The sequence below is a fragment of the Chiroxiphia lanceolata genome, chromosome 7 (assembly GCF_009829145.1).
Source record: "Chiroxiphia lanceolata isolate bChiLan1 chromosome 7, bChiLan1.pri, whole genome shotgun sequence".
In the NCBI taxonomy this organism is placed as follows: Eukaryota; Metazoa; Chordata; class Aves; order Passeriformes; family Pipridae; genus Chiroxiphia; species Chiroxiphia lanceolata.
Genome location: NC_045643.1, coordinates 5578932 through 5599045, shown reverse-complemented (window position 1 = coordinate 5599045; position 20114 = coordinate 5578932). Strand labels below are relative to the sequence as shown.

At 41.6% G+C, this 20114-nt stretch overlaps 1 protein-coding gene across 4 annotated transcripts in view; it reads right to left on the bottom strand.

The window, feature by feature from the left end:
* The window catches only part of CPS1 (carbamoyl-phosphate synthase 1), a 337480-nt gene that overhangs the window by 104383 nt on the left and 212983 nt on the right, over positions 1 to 20114 (bottom strand). For all 4 annotated transcript variants that reach the window (XR_004358089.1, XR_004358088.1, XR_004358090.1 and 1 more), the window contains exons 47-48: positions 15671 to 15795; positions 1554 to 1683 (exon numbers count right to left, since the gene is read on the bottom strand). The gene's annotated coding sequence lies outside the window, so the exon portion shown is untranslated. The remainder of the gene's footprint in view (positions 1 to 1553; positions 1684 to 15670; positions 15796 to 20114) is intronic.

Here is a 20114-nt window from a genome sequence, read left to right as displayed (position 1 = left end):
TCCATCTCCCAGAACCCTACATATCGATATCCATTAGCCTTTGGGAACATTACCAAGCTAGAGCAGAGTGAAAAGTTGTACAACAGAAAAAAAGCATCTTGTTCAATATTTCCAATTAAAATCATTAGTAGAAAATAAAATGTATAACTGTAGGTGAATTTACAGGCCTGGATATGTTCCTTTATAGAAAATGATAGTTGTAGATTAAAAGATAAATATCTCTCCAGATGCAAAACCAAAAGCATTGTTAGTTTTATTCCTACAAGATCAATACCAATCATGCACTGTAGGCAACCAGGAACAGCAGATAACAATCAGGAGGTGCTAGATTCAATTCTGCTTTAGTGACAGGGCTGGTAAGTCAATATCTTCCAACAGCATTTTTTTTAAATATCTAATTTTTAGAGAAGCATATGATAGAAATCCTTTTGTAAGTCAAGACTTTAAGCAGATATAAAAAGAGAGCACAGGCCTAGTTACCCTTCAAAGGATATTTTTGCTCGGGTTTAGCTAAGCACCAGGAGAGAACATCTGTGTCTAAGCTATCATCACTGACCTCTACTTACCATTTGCTGACACGAAAAATTTCTTCCAAACTAGGAATATCCCAAAACACTGCAATGAAAACTCTCCAAGGCAGGCACATTTCTGCAGACATAACACAGGCCACTGTGGGGAAACCGTATCCTCAAACGGGCAGCTCAGAGCCTGTCACGGCCTGGTTTGTTGGGCAATGGGCAGAGTCCTGCTGCCCTGCCTGCAGACACATCTGCTGGCACTTGCTGCAGAGCCCCTGTGGTCTCAAGCCTCCAAGCCATGGCATTTCTCATGTGGTGTTAGAGGTCTGCATTAAAAATTTCCTATGAGCACAGCATGCAATGGCCCTTGCACACCAACACCCACATCTGCCATTCCTTGGCAGGGGTCTCCCTGAAGTTGCCAAGCAGGCCTTTGCTGCTGGTCTTTTCTATGCTTGCCAGAACCTCGTTGTGCTGAACTTGCTGAGAAACTCCTCTGTGCACTCCGATTCCTGTGCCAATTCAGGTTGCTTCCATGAAATCTGGCTGCTGCCTCTGTGCAGGAGGAAGCAAGCATGGCAGGAGGGCTACAAGCTGTTGCAATACCAGACTCCTCAGTACTGACCATTTTTGCACACTCCAGAAAAAAAAAAAGGACATTGAGGAGGCAGTGGAAACTGAGAATTTTGTTGTTACTGTTCCCACACCAAATTCCTACAAATTTATATGCACGCACTGAGCATAGATAAGACAAGGTCTGGCCCCAGGTCACATACAAACAAAGATGGAACAGGTGAGATTAATGTCAGGAGAGTGGCAGAGCTCAAGGCACCAGGATCCCTAAGTATATACATCCACATTCTCATATTTCTGAATGTCTTTCATTTGTTAACCTCCCTATGTATCTCTGGATTTCAGTGTTCAGAAATTCTCAAAGGTAAGACAACAAAAGTATTTGAAGGCCTTTTTTTAAAGGCCAAAGCAACTAAAAACTATTCCAGTTCTTGACTGCACACAAGCATAGACAATACTCACTGACCATTGCTGTTACTCAAAATTTTCCCACTGTATGATTACGTACTGGTTTGGCTCTTTGCCCTGTTAGACTAGCCCCATTCAAATTGAAGTCTTCCATGAGAGGTACAGTACAAGGCAGCCTTTTTGTCTGGAGGAAGAAAGTGGATTTCAGTACGGATGGTTTAACTGTTTTCAAAATTAAGTGGAGTAGGGTTATGAGTGAAACTGTTTTAAAGATTAAAAACCAGCAGCAATTATTTGGGAGACAGTTCTCTTCCCTGCAGAAAATTCCATCATCACCATACCGATGAACATGGATTCAATATCCTGCAAACAGCCACTGTGGCAGGGACACACAGCTTACTGCCCACTTCAATTTGGCAAAGATATATGAAGTCTTTAAATAAAGCACAGTTATTTAAGAGCAACCTAACTTCTAATTCCCAATCTAGTAAAAAACCCCAACTGGCTACATAAGAGAGCCAAGTCCAACACAAATTTTTAAAACAATTTGATTTTGCCAATACTGCAACATGAATGATGGATTTGCTAATTCATCTCATCATGAAGATTTGACGTACAGCTTAATTTGCTAAAGCCCAGGTGCTCTGGGGCACCAAAGCCAGGAGCCCAAATGGCCTGTGTTCCCTCAACCAGTCCTCGCAGTGTTGCAATACAGAGTCACAAGCGTGTGAAACCAGTTTTTCTATACAATCATGAGAACTACATTCAGACCAAAATGTTTCTGAGTTTACACCTGGCTGCCCTCTGGATTCTGAACCGTTCATTGGCTCTGAGGTTTTTCTTCACAGCCCAGAGATTTAGTTTCCTTTTTTTCCCAGCCTGAGATCTGAAAACCAATCACTTGTCTTTGAGAGCTGGACACACAAAGAAGTCTGTAAACCAACTTTGCATGTATGAACATAAAGAACCATGCTAAAATTTATTTAGAAATCAAGAAAACCGTCAAAGCAACCAACCTATAAATTTTGCCATACATGCTGCAGATTAAACTTCTCAAAGTAAAAGTTAGTTCAGTTAAGTTTTTTGGCAGTGGAGACACAACACTTCCTTTTCAAATACTCCAAGTGGAGAGTGCTAGAAAAGCCCAAGGAGATGATGCATTCCACACATCCATTCCACACCGGGCAGCTGGACACAAAAAACATCAGCCTATGCCGACTCTCCACCTGCAATCACGAAATGGAGCTCTTTAAAATGGCTGTCATCCGGTGGGCAGCTTGTCCAGGACTGCTGGTGTGCATACGGGATTAGTCATATGGGTGATAAAGCACAGTACAATTCAAGTGTTTCCATACAGATGAAATATAAGCAGTGAAATCAGATATAAATGACTGGGCAGCGTTACCTCCCAGTCGCTCGACTACGCAAACCACTTTTGAGTCATGAAATACCCGACTGACCTTGAAGGGCGGTAGCTGAGGATTTATGCACACAGAGCAACCCAGAACACCTCGGCGTGGCGGAATTTTATTTTGACTCTTTGGAAATATGGCAGATCCCTCACATATGATAGCTGCTGCCTCCATTAAACACTGCAACAGCAAACAAATCGTTTGGCCTGCCATGAGAATCCAGAGGGAGCAATCATAAAAAATAGACCTCCATTTACTTGTCAGCAATTTGCAATGTCATCGAGTTTTGAACAAGTCAGATTTCTCTATGTTGCAGCTGGTACAGGACAGAAGATGATGTAAAAGTGGGCTGGAAGACATAGGATAAGAGTCCCAGAGGGTGTGTGATCACCTCTGGAGAACCAGGCACTGCTGGCTGCAGGCAGCAGGTTCTCAAGGGCTGTGCAGGCACCTCAGGACTGGGGAGCTGCAAGTACAAAGCCAGCAGTGCTCCATCTTTGCATAACAGGGGAGGTATGTCCCCAACACCGAGCAAACCTTAAAGAAAAGTACATGCAAACAAAGCACCTGCAGCAGTAGGAAAGGGGCAACAACAACATGAGATGCATCTACCACTGTGTCCTTGATGCTGCCATTTCTTTACAAAGGGGCATTTCTACCCTAGGCGGGAATCTCCCAGGAAACCCTGATGACAAGAAAGCTCCCTCCCCTGGTTCCCACCAGGAGAGTCCTCCTAGAAAGAGGTAATTAACTCTGCAGCCAATTCGGTACTTAATTGGCACAGGGTGGAGAGAAAATGGCTGTGCAGAGAAGTTATAAAAAAGTTGTAAAAAAGTTGTAAAAAAGTTGAATACCCTTTGAAGACAAACCTCATATAGAACCTAAGTCCAGAAAACAAAGTCACCTGAAGAGGAATAAGGGAAAACATGCCTAGTGATTTCCATGATTTTTTTCATTGCTAACTAAAAACATCCCACAGCCAGAAATTTTGAACTATTTATCCAGCTGCACAAAGAGCTGTTCTGACTGAAGATTACACCACAGGAGCCTGCCACAGGGATATGCATCTGGCACTCTGATAGCCTAGGAAGGCAGTGCCATCTGCAGGGCACGGAAAGTGCTTGAGACTTATTTTTTTGAAAACCAGTAAAACTGGTTGCTGCCGTAGAGTAGCAGTGGAGGAACATCCCCCTCGCAGAATGAGGGCTGCCCAACAAACAAACCAGGTCACAGCTTTGGATGGAAATAAGTAATAAAAATAAAAGATCTTTCAGCAAGGAAAACAAGATGAGAGAGATGTCACTACACAACAAACAAAGGACCCTTCAAAGCACTGAAGTAAGGAGAAGGAGTTAATTTTGATCTCAGATAATCTCATAAACCACATCATCACCACTTAGGGAAGAGAGGACGTGGCACATGCATAGGAAAAACAGGGAAACCATCTCTTGACAGTTGCAGCAGCAAGGATCTTGAACAGCCTTCCAGGGAGGGTCGGAAATCTACTCCAACTCCAGGAAGAGGGACTGCAAAACACAGAGCTGACCCACAACATCTTACCAAGTTCTCTATTCGTATAAATGCAATGTTTGCATTGCAGAACAGATTTGGGGGGAGGAGAAGGCATTTCCTGGAAGGGGGAGACTCACCATGTAGTGTTAGTATGGGAAAATGACTGGCTATAGGACTCCTACACCACCAGGATGAGTGCAACGGTGCATGGAGAAGGAAACATTTATGGATACTTTTCTTTTCTGCACTAGTATACAGCTTTAAATTCTTTGTCTTCCACCAGGCTTCTGTTCCAACTTAATCACCAAACAGTTGTTCAGCCTCCAGTGTATTTAGTGCCGAACACCAAAAGAACAGGTCTTTTGTTTCTTTCACAGCTTAATAGAAAAACAGAAATAGAGAAAAATATATTTGCTGCCATGTTGCTATCAGGAAAAAATATATCTACTCATTCTGTATTCTCCAGTCCACTGTCCTGTTCAATTTTGCATTTCAGCTTTCCGTTGTTCTTCAGGGAATGTCTCAGATTCAGAGATCTTGGAATAGTGAATCAGGGTAGGGAACAATTTCTGTACGCAAATTCACCCAGCTGAGAGTGGTGCCAAGATTGCAGATTGAGCCAGAGGGCTGCAACAAACAGCATTCTCCAACTGCAAGGACTTGAAAAAGACCTCTCTAGTAATTGCAGACAAGTACATTGTGCTCACTACCACATCGGGCTGTCCACCAGACAGGTTACTGTATAACTGATAAGATAATGCACCTCAAACCTCTTGTCATTTGCAGCTTTGCCCATTTATAAAAGCCAGTCCAACATTTTTTAAAATACTTATGTGCAAAAGCAGTTTACTGTTAGCTGAAGAACAGAGGCTTAGCTGAAAACCAGCAGTGAAACAGTTCTGTTGCTGTGCTGTGCAGCAGCAACCCATAGTAACACCAGTTTATTAATTCTGGCCTACAGAGCTCTTTGAAGTTGCAGAAAACCACTGCCTGAAAATGCTATTATTTTATTGAAATCAGCATCTGTTGTTTTCAGTGTAAGCTATTCACTGTCACAAAACAGCACCCGAGCATCCCTGCTGTTTGTTTATGAGAGAATCACCGCCTCTACATTAACATTTGTTTACTCCCAATGCCAGAGCAATTGTGGCACCAAGAGGTCAATACCCTGCCATAACATCTCATCCCATTACCAGTGAATCATGCTACAAGGTACAAATTACCACTGGCCCCACACATGAGCTTGACTAAACGCAGCCTCCTGGAAGCAAATTTCAGTGGGCTGGGAGCAGCAGGCTCCATACGCCTTGCATATGCCTCCTGCTTATCTCCACAGGCAATTAATAGGATCTCTCTTGAGTGATGGGTTTTTGATGGGCTGGGAGGATGGGCTCTTGAACACTGCACAGTGGCTGAGATTTAATTACAGGGCCAGACTGCCACTTTGTCAGCACTGGCACTCAGGTGGAGGACGGGAGGCAGAGGAAAGTGGGTGCCAGAAAGCTGCAAGGCTCCTGCTACCCATTCCCTCCACCCCACTGAAACACTGACTCCCCCTCCCATGCCACAGTCCCTCTCACCTCCACAACAGGAGAAAAACCCAAAACTATGTTGACTTTTTCAGAAAGGCTGCTAAGCCACAATAGTGCCCATGGAGGCTGTTGGGAACCTTTACATCACTATCATTGGGAATCAGACCCAGGTAGACACAGGTACGCAGGTACTCCTGCTGTTTCCATGGAATCTGAGAGGGAGTTGCAGTATTTTGAGGCGGGAACAGTCTCTGTCGTGCCTCTCTCCAAGCAGAGGCCCATGAGTCCTGCATCATCCCACCTCTTTCTCTCCCTCAGCAGAGAGCACTTCGCCGACAATCTCTGGGGATTCAGCAATACATGCTGAGGTTAAATTTAAGCTTGGGCACATTCTCCCTATCCAGGGAGAAATCTAACATAGAACTGAGGATTGTTTTTCTCTGTGACTGAGAACCAGCCATAGCCTTGTTTACCAGTCCTCATCTTTTATTACCTGTCCAGCAGCAAGCAGTACATGCTGCCTGCACATTGTGCCGCAAGAAACACATGAAACATGAATGACTTAACCCTTCTGGTGAAAGAAAAACATCCAGGCCAGCCATAAGGAAAGGCTGTTCATTACAAATTTTCATCTTCACGATCCAAGGCTTGAGGTTTTTTAAAAATATATTACAGAGGTTGAAATGTTTGGCATACCAAAGTAAAATACAAGTGAAAAAAAATAATCCTAACAGGAAAAAAATTAAGCAATGTGACTCATGACAGACACCAGATGCAGCCCCGTCACACTGGTTTTGCACTGGGGTAAATACGCTGACAGCTGTAGAGATTCTAATCATCCATATTTATGTCAACAACATCCAGACAGAATTGAGCATATGTAGTTTTCAAACTGACATTTTCAGCCAGCTCCTCCCAGCTGCGTTTAACTGGATCCAGAATTAAGTGTTGTCAGACACAGTGCACGGGAAATTCACTCTTCTGAAGGTGTGCTAACACTAAAGCAATATAACAAGCTTCTACATGACTTAGAGGTGCATTTATGTGCTCATTCCTATCTATCAAAATACTTGTGAAGGCCTCTCCTCCTGCACAGCAATTTATGCAAGCACTAACACACATAAGTAAACTTACATTCAGGACTAGCTCCAATAAAGCCAATGATGCACTCAAATCAGAAACAGAGACAAACCAGTACAAGTTGCAGGGTCAAAAGCCGACCCTCACCACTTGTCTATCACTTGCTGAAATCACCAGGCACTCAAGCACACTTGGGTCAAATGTTTGTGTTCAGAATCAAACATGTATGAGGAGAAGACAACTTCTATCTTTGCACCTTTTGTCTGGATGAATGACCAGGTCCCAAAGGAGGGTCTCCAAAGCATGGTCAGTGACAGAGGATAACGTGCAAACCTTACTGTGCAAGCCCCTGTCATTAACTCAGCAGGGCTGAGGGTTAAACAGTCTCATCACCAGCACATACTGCATCCAGTGCAGAGAAATATACAGCAACACTTAATTCTTCAGAAACATCCAAGTTTGAGGCCTTTGCTGACCACAGCATAACAACGATGAACTAGTGTCAACCCAATCCATTTAGTCAACTCCAGCTGGGGAACTTAGTTCAGCAAGACAAGGGGTGGGAAAGAACTTCACTAACTATCGTTTCCATGCAGCAACATTTCCATAAAGACCTGCTTTATCAGGTCTTCATCAGAAAGCTTTTGATTTTTGCAGGATCTGAGTATCATAGGAGAATCAACAAGTAATAAACCAGCACATGCCAAATCCTCAATTGATGGACATTAGCTGGGAGGGGAGGTGGTTTGATTTCCATCAGAAATGTCAAGATTAGCAGGCTAGGGCATACCAGGCTATGTTCCTCCACATGTGGGGCATCATTTACAAAAATTAATAAAGGTTAAATTTGAAATGAACAAAACTGAATGTCACCAGGGTTTTCCACACCTCTTCATTTGCAAACAAGGAGTCAAAATGTATTCCAAGGTCCAATTCATTCTAGCTAGCACCTGCTAAGCAGAAACTCTGCAACAAACTGGCATTGCTGTTTTACATATGGAAAAGAAGATATATGCATGTGCTTTGCTTTGCTACGAGCTTTCTGCTGCTGTACCCAGCAAGAGCAGGAAAAAAGGAACAAAAATCCACAGCACTGCTCACCTAGCAAGCTCACAGCAAAAGTCATCAAAGCTGCTTGGGCAGCTGGCCAAGCAGGAGGAGCTATGAAACTATGCAGGGATAAAGTGGCAGTAGATGTTTTTGGACACATACCCAAATGTTTGAAGTTTGTATCCTCTTGTTTGGATAACCAGCTACTTTTCTCACTTTCTTCCACCTCCTGTTAGTAAACTGGGCCCTTGCACTTCAGTAGAAAACCCATCGATATCCTAGGCATGAGCTAGGGCAGGGCCATGTCCCTACTCAATATGGAGTACCTGGAAAATCTCCCTTCGCACGAACATCATAGGAGATGTGGAAATCTGAAAGTTATAGCTTTAAAAAGCATGAAAGGCTCCCGCAGATGTGAGAGGCCACTAATCCAAGCCACGCAGCAGGAACACTCTCCAGCCCTAAAGCCCTGTCATGAGAAACTTAACCCCCCCACTGCCGATGGTGGTGGTCTCTGGGCTGGTGGAGACTGACAATGTAGTCTAGAGAAAATGCAAAGAATGGCTCCTAAATCACTTAATCGACTTGAAATCCCACCTTGTGATCACTTATCTGCCCTTAAAAGTCAAACCATGTAGGATCTAAACATGTTACTTCCCATGTGCCTCCAGGCAATTTGAGCTGTGGGGCCAGGAAGCAGCACAGGGCAGAGACAGCGGCCCCACAGTGGATATGGAGACAGGCAATTCAGCAGGTGCTTTCTCACCTTCAGCTGCATGGCACAGACATGTCCTACAAATGGCTCACAGACCTGTTTTCTTTTTTTTTGCTGTAGGTTTATCTATTTCACCTTCAGAGCCTGCAGCTAATGAGCAGTGCCATTCTATCATTTTTATAGAGGCACTTTCCTGTGGGCCATTAAAACCACTCAGTGGCAATCTCTCAACAGCTTCCAGTGGGGTCTGAAACAACCACAGATGTCTGAAAACATGACACTTGATTCCAGGCACATTCACAATGGATTTACTTTATTTTAAATAAGTTTACTGACATTGATGAAGTGTTGCTCCAGATTCACATGGAGCACCAAGTACAGCCAGCTCTGTGTGGCTTTTCAGGCAGTGATTCACACTGAGTGAGTCCACTTAACTATGAAAACATCTATTTTAAATTACTAATTTCCATGACAAATTAAAAGCTGTTCATCTTAACACATCCTGGCTGAAAAATCATCAACTGATTTAGCCATAACAGCAGAAGCCTCTTTTTAAGAGCCATACTTCCTCTCCACTGACATAGCAGGAGACTAGGAAAAAGCATCACCAATGATAGGCTGCCTCATTATGAGATATTTGAAACTGAATACTTTTCCCTGGAAAGCTTTGGACTCTATAACAGACCATAAGCAATGTCCCTCATCTTCTGCAGTTGCAGAGTATCCTCTCAAAATTAAAGTGCTGCCAGGGAATTCAGAAGGTTGGACTGCAAAGGTCAGATATTCACCTGGCATAAATCAGCACAGCTTTATTGACTTTCATGGAAGTACAGGTGAAAATCTTGTTGGAAGAGATGTCTTTATGCATTGCAGAGAATGGTGCCCAGGAAGCAGATTATCAGCTGGCTAAAAGCAAATTTGTTCCACGGAAGTCACTGCCAGACGCCTCAGAAGTTGACGGCAAAACTGACAGTTACTGGCATGGACATGCTCTGACCTCAGCATGCTCTGCTTTCAGAAATTAGTTTTGTTTGTGGCCACCTATTGCTGAGTGGCAGTTTGTAGTTTACTCCCTCAAGCTTCTGGGGTGGCAGAAGAACAGCAACAGAGCAGTAAACAAAAATGCATGCAAGTTTATCTGACTTGTAAGCTTGAGGAGAGCAAAAATATTCTGAAATGAGAAGACAAAAGCTGTATTTACCCAAGCTTGCCCCCACTCGATTTCTGCAGGATCCCTTCAGCTTTCCTGCTCTGGTACCCAACCTTGTGTGGTGCCACTAACAGCCACTGACTTCAGCATAGTCCCTGGGTCATCCTCTCCTCATCTGCATTGGGCAACGAGGAGGCAGAACCAGAGGAGATACATTTGAGCTCCCCTCTTGCTTTACAGCCCCAAGGGTAAACTTAAACCAATGTCACCATTTCCAGAAGACACAATCCTTCCTGTTAGAGAATCTTGCTTTAAAAGACCGCTATCAAGTAATGGTCTTTGGCCAGGAATTTTGTGCAGCCACCTAGCAGAACCCAAGATTGTGATAGTGGGGCTGATTTTAAGAAAGTCCCCAGCCACCTTTTGAATATGTCAAACCGAGAACCCAGAATCTAAAACACTTAATATTTATCAGCCTCTTCAAAATGCTGGCCCTTGCTTATTAAGGAGTATAGCTGTACAAGAAGAGACAGAAGCTGCTCATGGGAATGATTTGATGTTCAGATTAAAAAGTCAGGAGCCCAGCAATATTTACTTTTTTGGCTTGTAAACGAAGTTTGAAAAAAAAATAAGAGGCCACGGTTAGCAGCAGCAAGGAATAAACTTCTCATTAGTGGGCTGTGCCACATTCTTTATCTAAAAATAGTCTGTTCAGCAGCTTTGAAAAAACATCATTGTGTTTAATTGAGATGCCACAGTATACGCAAAAGAACAATCAGGATTATTACCTCTCTATTCTGCAATTTCACTTGTCAATTGCTGAATCTGATCTAGGTCTAAAACCACTTTGCAATATTAGAACTAATGGGCTGAGTTAAATGCAGAATTTGAGGATATGAAGGGGTTTCTGCCATCCCTCTCTTTTCTGGGAATGTCTCAATAAAAAGTAGAATCAGCGTCAGTTAATATTAATTTACACAATTAAAGAAACAATCAGGTAATAGGCATAGAACGTGACCAAAACAAGAACCTTACAAGAGCATATGGGAAAGCTTGAATAAATCTAGGTCTGTACTAATAAAACCCAAATAAAGAAACCTCCCATTTTACTTTCTAGAGCTACTCCAGTGGAGAGTAAGAGAGGTCTTACTCAAATCTTAGAGGTGAAAATTGCTGCAGGAGATGGTTATTTCTGTGTTATAGTCATTTGTAAATGATGATTTCATTTGTGGGCACAGAGGTTGATGTAAAGTAAAGTAAATAAAAATGCTCTTTAACTGCACTTTTCTAAGGGCATCAATACTTTGCAACATCAATGTCTCTTTCATTGAAGAAAAACCGCAGGTCATGTTTCAGCTGAGCAGTCCTTTCCTGACATTTCCCAGCTCAAGGTTCTAATGGACAGAAAGTGGAGGAAATTTTCATATATTTGTTGCTGGAGTGATCTTTTGTATAGAGGATTTCAGGATGTCACATAAATATTGCAGGCTCTTATTGATTTGTGGAATAGGAAGTATACATGCAGAGAGCAAAGAAAGTCCATTTACATCATTGGCTGGTGGACTAGCAGCTTTACTAGAGGAACTTCCTAAAAGAATCACTGTCCTGTATCCCTGGCCCATTAAGTTTTCCTGTAAGAAAGGGTAGTATGGGCTGTCACAAACACACATCAGCCGTGGCAGCATTTCCCAGGTAATTGAATTAATCTCCTTTTACAAACATCTAAAACAGCTTCACCAGAGCATTTGCCTTCTCAGTAAAACCTGTAGCACCTTCAAATATCTGGAGCTTATGTGATTTCAAAGGCCTTCCTCAGGTGACTTGGATTATAGGTTTTATCACGAATGGGGAAAAATCCATTTTCTTTGTAAATTCTAACAACAGGGATGGCTGAGACAAGTAACGATTGAAAGGAGATGGGTGAATGGGATATATGAGAATACTAAATAGTTGAGAAACATCCCAAATACGTTTGTGCAATTATTGAGCTTCAGGAATGTCATCTGCCTTTATAACACTCCTGAAAAAAATCTGATTTATCATTTTTGGAGTAGTACAGCTGTGATAAACTTATCATGTTATACACCCTACCAAGTGAAGCACTGTCTACAGGAGAGCAGACAGGAATGTACCAAAGGGAAGGATATGTAACATCCCACAACAATAAAGGGTTTTATAAATGTGTACAAGTGCTTTGTTGAGTGGAAAAGAATGACCAAAATGGGGTTTAAAATGCCACACTGATTTTTGGCACAGCACCAAGCTGGCACATCTCCCAGCTCTGTTCAATCTGGTTCTTTATTAGGCTGTGGCTGTACTGTAATTAACAAGATAAAAATACAAGATACTGTCTGGTTAAATCCGCCAGCCCCCCACTTTAGAATGTATTTGCGGCAGTCTTCATGTTTCTTCTGTTCAAATGAATAGGGCTGACACCCAGCTTATTGATCAGAGACCTGGGATCTCAGGGCCTGTGCTCAGTTGCCTCACTCTGCTGCCCCACTCAGTTGTCTCCTTTGCACAAGAGGAGTTAACAGCACTGCAGCACCTGCCTCAGTTTTGGTGGGGGAGACCAGTTTAACTAAAGCCCAGTTAAACACTGAGATTTTTTGCCAAACTGGATGCAAAAGAAAAAAGACAAATATTTTCTTCCTGCTCCTATGAAGATATGACCACGGAGAAAGATTTTACAGTGGAAATACTGATGGAAATTTGAAGAGCCCTAGAAACTATCACTATAGCAAGGGTAGTTGGAAGCTAAAATTAATTATGCTGTAGAAGTCACATTTTTTAAAAAAAATCTCCAGGATCAAAACATGCTAGAATAAATTGTAAGAATATAGAGCATGGCATATCAGGGACTGCACCATTTACTAATCTGCACTCTAATGTTCCCCACGAGGTAATATAAACTGTAAGAATCACCAGTCACAGAGAGGACAACACTTCACAGCATGTTGCAGACCCCCTATAGCCACTGGCACCCAAAGTACAGCTATTAACACTCACAGCTTCGGACAGGTTCTGCACTGGTTTTCCTTGCGAGGAAGACACGCTAGACCTGTTTAAGCCTGAGCCTGAGCCCGAATACTTGTGAAAATAAAATAAGGGGAAAAATATTTTACAAAAAGTCAGAATAAACTGCCAAACAGATGCCTGCCTTACTGGGTAAGTTGTAGATCAAATATATTTTAAGACACTGACAAAATTTCAGGGTCAAGGTATATCTTTTTTGCAATTTCGGTGGCTTATGCTTCAGCAGCCGTCAATGCAAAGTGGCAGGCACTCGCTTTCTGAAAGTCAAACATTTTGGGAGATACTACTGTCTATTAAAAACACATCCCATTGCAAATTCTCCTTGTTACAATTTTCTGTGTGTGCCGGTAAGAGGAAGAAAAGACAGTACACATTTTGGATAATTACCAGTGCAGAGGCCTTTCACCCCAGTATCTTTTCAGTGTTTTAGTACAACTGATGTCTAATGAACTTGTGCATGACCTTCAGAGGTAGCACTCCAAGAATGTCTTTTGGCCTCATTCCTGTTATATACCACATTTAAACACAAACATGACAAAAGAATTTTAATTACAATATTGCAGTATAGTGTTTACAGAAATAGCCAGATTTACTATTCAGTTCTGAGGACACATGCAGAGAAATGAGCTAACTATACACCCACCCATCTGAATGCTGACTACAGAGTTTATTCATCCTGGTTGCAAAAATCATAAATAGAACAGGAAGGTGAATCAGAGGGTACTGTTTTATGGCTAGAATCTTGCTTCCCTCTTCAGATCAGATGGCTGAGCTGAAAGAATTAAAGCCCATCAGACATCACACCATATGTGTATGCTCAAAATGTTCAGTAAGGATAATACTCAATATATGGCATACCAAATATTTAAAGGAAGATTTTGGAGGCTGCTGTTTCTTATGCATATAACTACACTAAGGAGTAGGTTTGAAGAACATTTCCAAGCTTAAAGAATTCCTGATTTAAGTGCTTAACTATATAGCTTAAACATTTTATCTCCTTTGAGTTGCTTTTTACTAGTTGCATTTAACTTTACAGCTCCAGTTTTGCTTTCACCTGAATTTCAAAAAAAAAGTGTTGAAAGCCCAAGAAAAAATCACTAGTTTTGCTCTGTCTGCAATTCAGTCAGGAAATAGCACACAGGAAAAACAAAATCACCAGTAAGCTGTGATTGCCAGTTACTTGACAGGTGGGTTTATTACCAGACATGGCAATTTACAGACACAATCTGACATTTTGAAATGCCTGTTCTCATATTGCTGTAAATTCCTCACTGCAACTTACATTACATTTAGGAAACAATTCAGAAGAGTCTAAAAATCCAGCTGCTTCAATATCCCTTAAATCAAGACTATTTCATATTAAGCAAAGTGCCAATGAATCTGAAGAGTTGGTATTTTGAGAAGAAGCAGTTTCTCTTATGCCCTCCAGAAAGACAGGAGAGAAGAAGGTTGCAGGCCTTCCTCCCAGCTTTCAGTTCATTCAGCTCTCTGCATAGAAACCAAATGCAGACCTTAGTCACCCTGAAAGTATTGGGGTGAAATCTCAGCATCAGCACTAACAGCCTCACTAACTGCAGTGGAGTGGAATTTCACACCAAGCAATAATGTGTGAGAGAAAGGAACTAACAGCCAAATGTGTTTTGGTGGAAGAACCTAAGTATACCACTATCTGGGGGTAAAAAAAGGCCAAGGATTCATGGACGAGTCTTTACCTTCTATTGCATTACACAATCATTTATTAGATGAAATATTATTTGCATTATATCCACACTTCACTATCATACTTATAATATCCTATTGGATTCAGCTCTACTGTCTGGCAAGTACCTACAAAAGACTCACAGGAAATGGTGCGAGAAGTGGCAAGCTAAGATTTTTCATTTCTTAATTTTGGATCACCACATTACATTGCCTTGTTCTCTCCTGAGGAAGAAAGGTGGAGGACTCTATTGTCCTTCACTTGTGCTCTGAAAACATCATGTTGAGACTCAGCTTTTCATTTGCACAGCACCCAGTGAAACAACGCTTGATGTCTTGGCCCTTTATGCTCCATGAACCCTCCCCAGTTACTATCTAGTGGGTGTATTTCAGCAGCAGCTTTACGAGAGCCAGCATCACTGACCTATTTGGCATAAGCAAATAAAGTATCAAACATATAAGGAATATCTTCTACACCCAGCATCTGCCTTAGCTCACTGCAAGGCATCTTCTATCTCTAGGACAGGGGGAGGCAGAGGAGCTCTCCCTCTCTTGAGGGAGAGGCCTGAGGCCTTGGGCAACCTTAGACCTGCAGCTCCCGCCAACTTCAAGGTGATCATTATATATCCCTACGTCTCTGTTTCCCCTCTATAAACCCATGAGCATTTTCCTCCTCCAATGCACTTTCAGCCTCACTTGCTTTATGACTCAGGTTCCTCAGAAAAAAGGCATCCCTTTATGTGGCAGTTGCAGCACTACTCCAGTATCACTGGCACCCCAGGGGATACTTTAAAACAAATACCAATACAAATCTTTACCAAACAATTGGCAGAACCCCCACCCTCACCAGGTACCAGGAATGTGCTGCAGATACTCCCCAGTGCTCCCTAGACTTCCCCAGTAAAGCCAGAGAAGATGAAGTACTGTGAGCGGAAGGCAACAATTATTATTTCAAGGTAAAAGCCAAGATGCCAAAATTCGCCTACCTGCCAAATGAAGAAGAGACACATTTGCACATTTTTCTAAAAGAACATATACGAAGATCTGCAATGTGCAACTCCCAGGACTGCAAATTATAAAGCACTTTTTCCTTTTCTTGTTTTCCTTTCATCTGAAAAAAAAAGGGTTTTAAACACAAGTTCTTTGCGACAAAGGTCAGTGCATAAAACACTGCTTTCTGCCACAGACCCAAGAGTCCCCTGAAAAAGGATCCTAGAAATAAATACACCTCTGCAAAACCCTCTAACTTTGATAAAATAACATTTTGACTGAATTGTTGTTTTACCCACAGTGTTCTCACTAACTCATTCCAGCAACAATTAAGAAACATTACATCTCCAATCCTGTCTCCTGTTCTGTAACCATCATAAAGGATCTAAAACAAAAAGATACAGCCTTTTTTGTTCTTTTGTAAAACACTTTTAAATCTGCATTCTCACTTTATAGTACAGTTAGAAGCAATTTTATTAAAGTATTTATGATTATGAAGGACATAATATGAAAATGATCCATCTCTCATTTTTCTACTGATTCATAATATGAGAACAGGAGTTCAAGCAATGAAATCACCAGCATGCCAGTGTCAAACAAATGAAAGATGTCACTTTACCCAGCACGTGGGCACCTTATGGATTTTCCTGTTGCAAAATGCCCCAATGTCAGATGGGGCTGAATGGAAATGCAATTGCACAGCACAGTTATGAATGCACAAGCATGGAGATGCCACTCCTGCACTGAGATACTCATGTTTTATCCTGAATGTGAAGGTAGAAGATGTTCCTGCACCCCCCAATCCATTTCTACAGCAGAATATCCATCATGTCATAATTAGAAAATTGCCCAGGACTAAGGTGACAGTGTTTCATGCATGTGCAATTTTCCTGTTCATCATTTCCAAGACGCAAAATTGGACTTGGGCTGCCTGATTCCAGAGCTCCGCTGTTCAAATGCTAATTACAGGAGATATTAATGATAGCACTACCGCTACTTTGTAAAGCAAACTGCATAACACTAGGTAATGAGCAATGAATGTGCAATCAAATATGGAAGAGAGGGCGTTTCCAAGCCTTTAAACCTCAATATATTCCACAAACAGAATCAAATTCACAGCCAGAAATGGAAGACACAATTCCCTCAACTTTCACACAAAAGCAGGTGTTCTCATTCCCTCTGTACTCCTCTGGGGCCTCAGACAAGTAAGGTGATGGGTAGCTGATACATGAACAGATTTGGAAGAAGTGGTTGCATGCCTGCTGTGTTACAGTGCAGGTCACAGGCAGAAGGTGGGTGCAGCAGAGAGACAATGCTGCTTCAATGGTTAATGCACCTGACAGACAGCTTGGAATCAGTGTTTCTAACCAGTTTTTAACTTCTTGGAGTACTTTGTTTTCCCTGAAATGCAGAAATGAAAAATGATCTAGCTGATTGCCTCTAATACATTTGATTCCAAAGGATGTAATTTACTGCCTTTGGAAATGGCTATGAGGAGTGTCAAAGAGGCTCAAAACTTCCAAGACAGAAGCCACAGCACCATCTGGGATGTGAAATGAGGGACAATAGCCCCCCTGGATAGCAGCTACAATAAAATGAAGGATCATTACACTTGTTACACAGCTCTTTACATTTCCTTCTTTACTGCTGATTGCTAAGAACTACCCTGAAGACAAGGTGACAAGCTCAGATGAAACTTTTCAGCATGCCTTCTAAAACAGGGATTGTGTTTCAGCATGGGGCAGGGGGCTTTATGGTCTTGTCTATGTTGACAAGACTCACAAGTCAAAACATGTACAAGAAAATAGAGACGAAGATCCGTAAGCAGGAATCCCTCCAATTTTCTCCAGTTTACTGGTATCTGATGGAAACCAGGAAAACAAATGCAGACATTCCATGTGAAAATCAAACAAGCAAAGCTTTATTCACTCTTGAAACAAATAATATGTGTTCAGCTTCCACACCACATTAAATTTTTTAGGAATCTGCACTCTGAAGAAAGAACACAAGAAATTCCTGCAGTACCCAAGCCAACGGGCTTGCCTTTCATGGGGAAAAAAAAAAAAGAACAAAACAAACCACAACAAATGACAAGCTTGGTATCCCAATGTTCACATAGTAATGCTTTGCTTTCAATGCTTGCTGTTCTGTTTTCATTGTGTCATTTTTTGTTAACATGTATTTATGCACACTAAAGATTACATAAAAGTCATTTGGCAAAGATAATGCACAGTAGGATTTGGGATAATCCCATCAGCTTTGCATTTAGTACCCAGCTGGAAAAAGGGACAAGATCTACAACATCCTTTCTTGTTTACATAGTGTAATTTCTTTTGAGCTTTCTTGCAAGTGGATTTGCTGGGAAACATTGCTTTCTCTCCAGTAAGGTCAGCTTTCATCCCAGTCCGAAAAGTTGTGTGACCAAAGACAGTAAGGGAGATAGACTAAGGTAACCTTAAAGGCCAGGGCCTTTTCCATTTCTTTCCCTGTACAAAACAAAACCCAAGTTTTTGACCACTTTTATAAGTCATGTGAGCAACATTTTGTAGAATAAATACAGAACTGTGAATTTACAGGCTCACAAAGTACTGTGCTGATGACCTGCAATTAGGCCTCAGGAGAGTAGGAGGCAGGAGAAGAAAGAAAAAAAAGGAAGAACAGATGTCTTAAGAAGAAAATAATGAAGAGAAGCAGAGAAAAAGAAGACAGAAACAGATACTGAAGTGAATTCTAAGTTATTAAGTCATCCTTTGAAAAGCACCAAGTCTTGGCAGCAAATTAGAGGGGATCATGGTCATTTGAACAAGGAGCTTCTGGCCACTTACACTTGGGTCAGCACAGAGATTGTCCTCTTTTTATGTGACGAGCCTCCCTGGGGGGCTCCTTTGGCCAGGTTTGGCGCTGCAACGCCTCTGTGGCAAGACTGAGCTTCTTGGCAACGAATCCTACCAATATTCAGCAGCACAGCAAGCGATCCCCTCTCTTCCAGCGAACTACAGGGATGTCTCCAAGTGTTACATCCCACATCTATTAGATCATGGGACTGGCTCTTTATCTACATTGTTAAAGAACTGAAAAGGTCCCAGACAGCAGCAATTGAAAACACGCTATGTACATTTCAGGGCTCTTCTATCTGGAGAACAGCCAGCTGAAACCAAATCACATTGGTATTTTATAATAAAGCCACATCAGAAAACTACATATAAGCTACATCTGGCTATATTTTCCCAGAGAAATAAACTGCATTTTTTCCTCAGGCTACTGCTCCTTAGGATTGTTTCAAGGGTTTTCACATTACATGAGTAACTACATTCTTCTAAGTCTTTGCCTCCTCTTCCTAATTAAAACATCTCTCAGAATTATCAAAGCAGATATATTAGCATACTGGGCCAACTGCCTTTCATTCTTAACAGTTCTCTGCATATCCAGAGAGAAGGACAGGGAAAGGGGAAAAAAAATAAAAAAATTCAAAAGAACAGAGAGATAGGCTCCATTTTTTATGTCAAATCAAATCTGCTTTAGCAGGTCTTTTCTGAGCTCCCCCTATCCTTACTGGCTATCACACTATTTTACAAAGCTGTCACCATATGTGAGATACTTTGCTTCAGGGTGAAAATTATCAAGATAAAAGAATGACTTACTCCAATTCTATCAACCTTGTGAATCATTCATGTTCCTTACATGAATCACAGCCGGCTGCAGTACCTGTCAGATTCTGGACCTAAGCTTTTTACAATGTAACTTTTACCAATGATCATTCAAAATATTCTAATAACCCCCTTTCAGGTGCACACATTGTGTGTTTGGCACACACCCCAAGACAAAACAATTCAGTGTATCGTTCAGCATCTTGCTAAAGTGCCACAGTTTTAGCTGAAAGCTAAACAGCCTTCTCTATAACGCAAGGACTGGCTTTGTTTATAATTTTTCAAAAGCTCCATCTAAAGATAAGTCAGCATTTTCCCCTGGGCTTTAGTAACAGCAGGTTTTAGATTCTTAAATGAAAACTGAAATAGGTGAAATCCAGAAGTAAGGAAGCCTGTACCTGTGATCAGATTATCAGAGTAATAAATTATCAGATCATCAGCTATCCAAAATCACATCTAAAGCTCACAAAAATTGCTAAGAATGCTCCAAGTTCACCTTGTGAACTATTTAAACTCAATTCAGCACAATCTGGATGAAATTTTATGGAAAATTAATATTGAAGTATGCCATTCACACCTCAGTGTCTCCCCTTAAAAACCAGGTGTGTATTCTCAGACCCAATAAATTCTCTCTTCAAACAGATACTCCTTTGTGGCTAAATAAGATATTTTATAACTAGGCTGCTGTCACACTTACATGTCCCACCAGGTCAATTCTGCTCTGAGGCTTTTGTATTGGTGCTGGATCCGTTGTTCCTGCCAGCACAGGTCTCACCAAGGCAGAGCAAAGTCA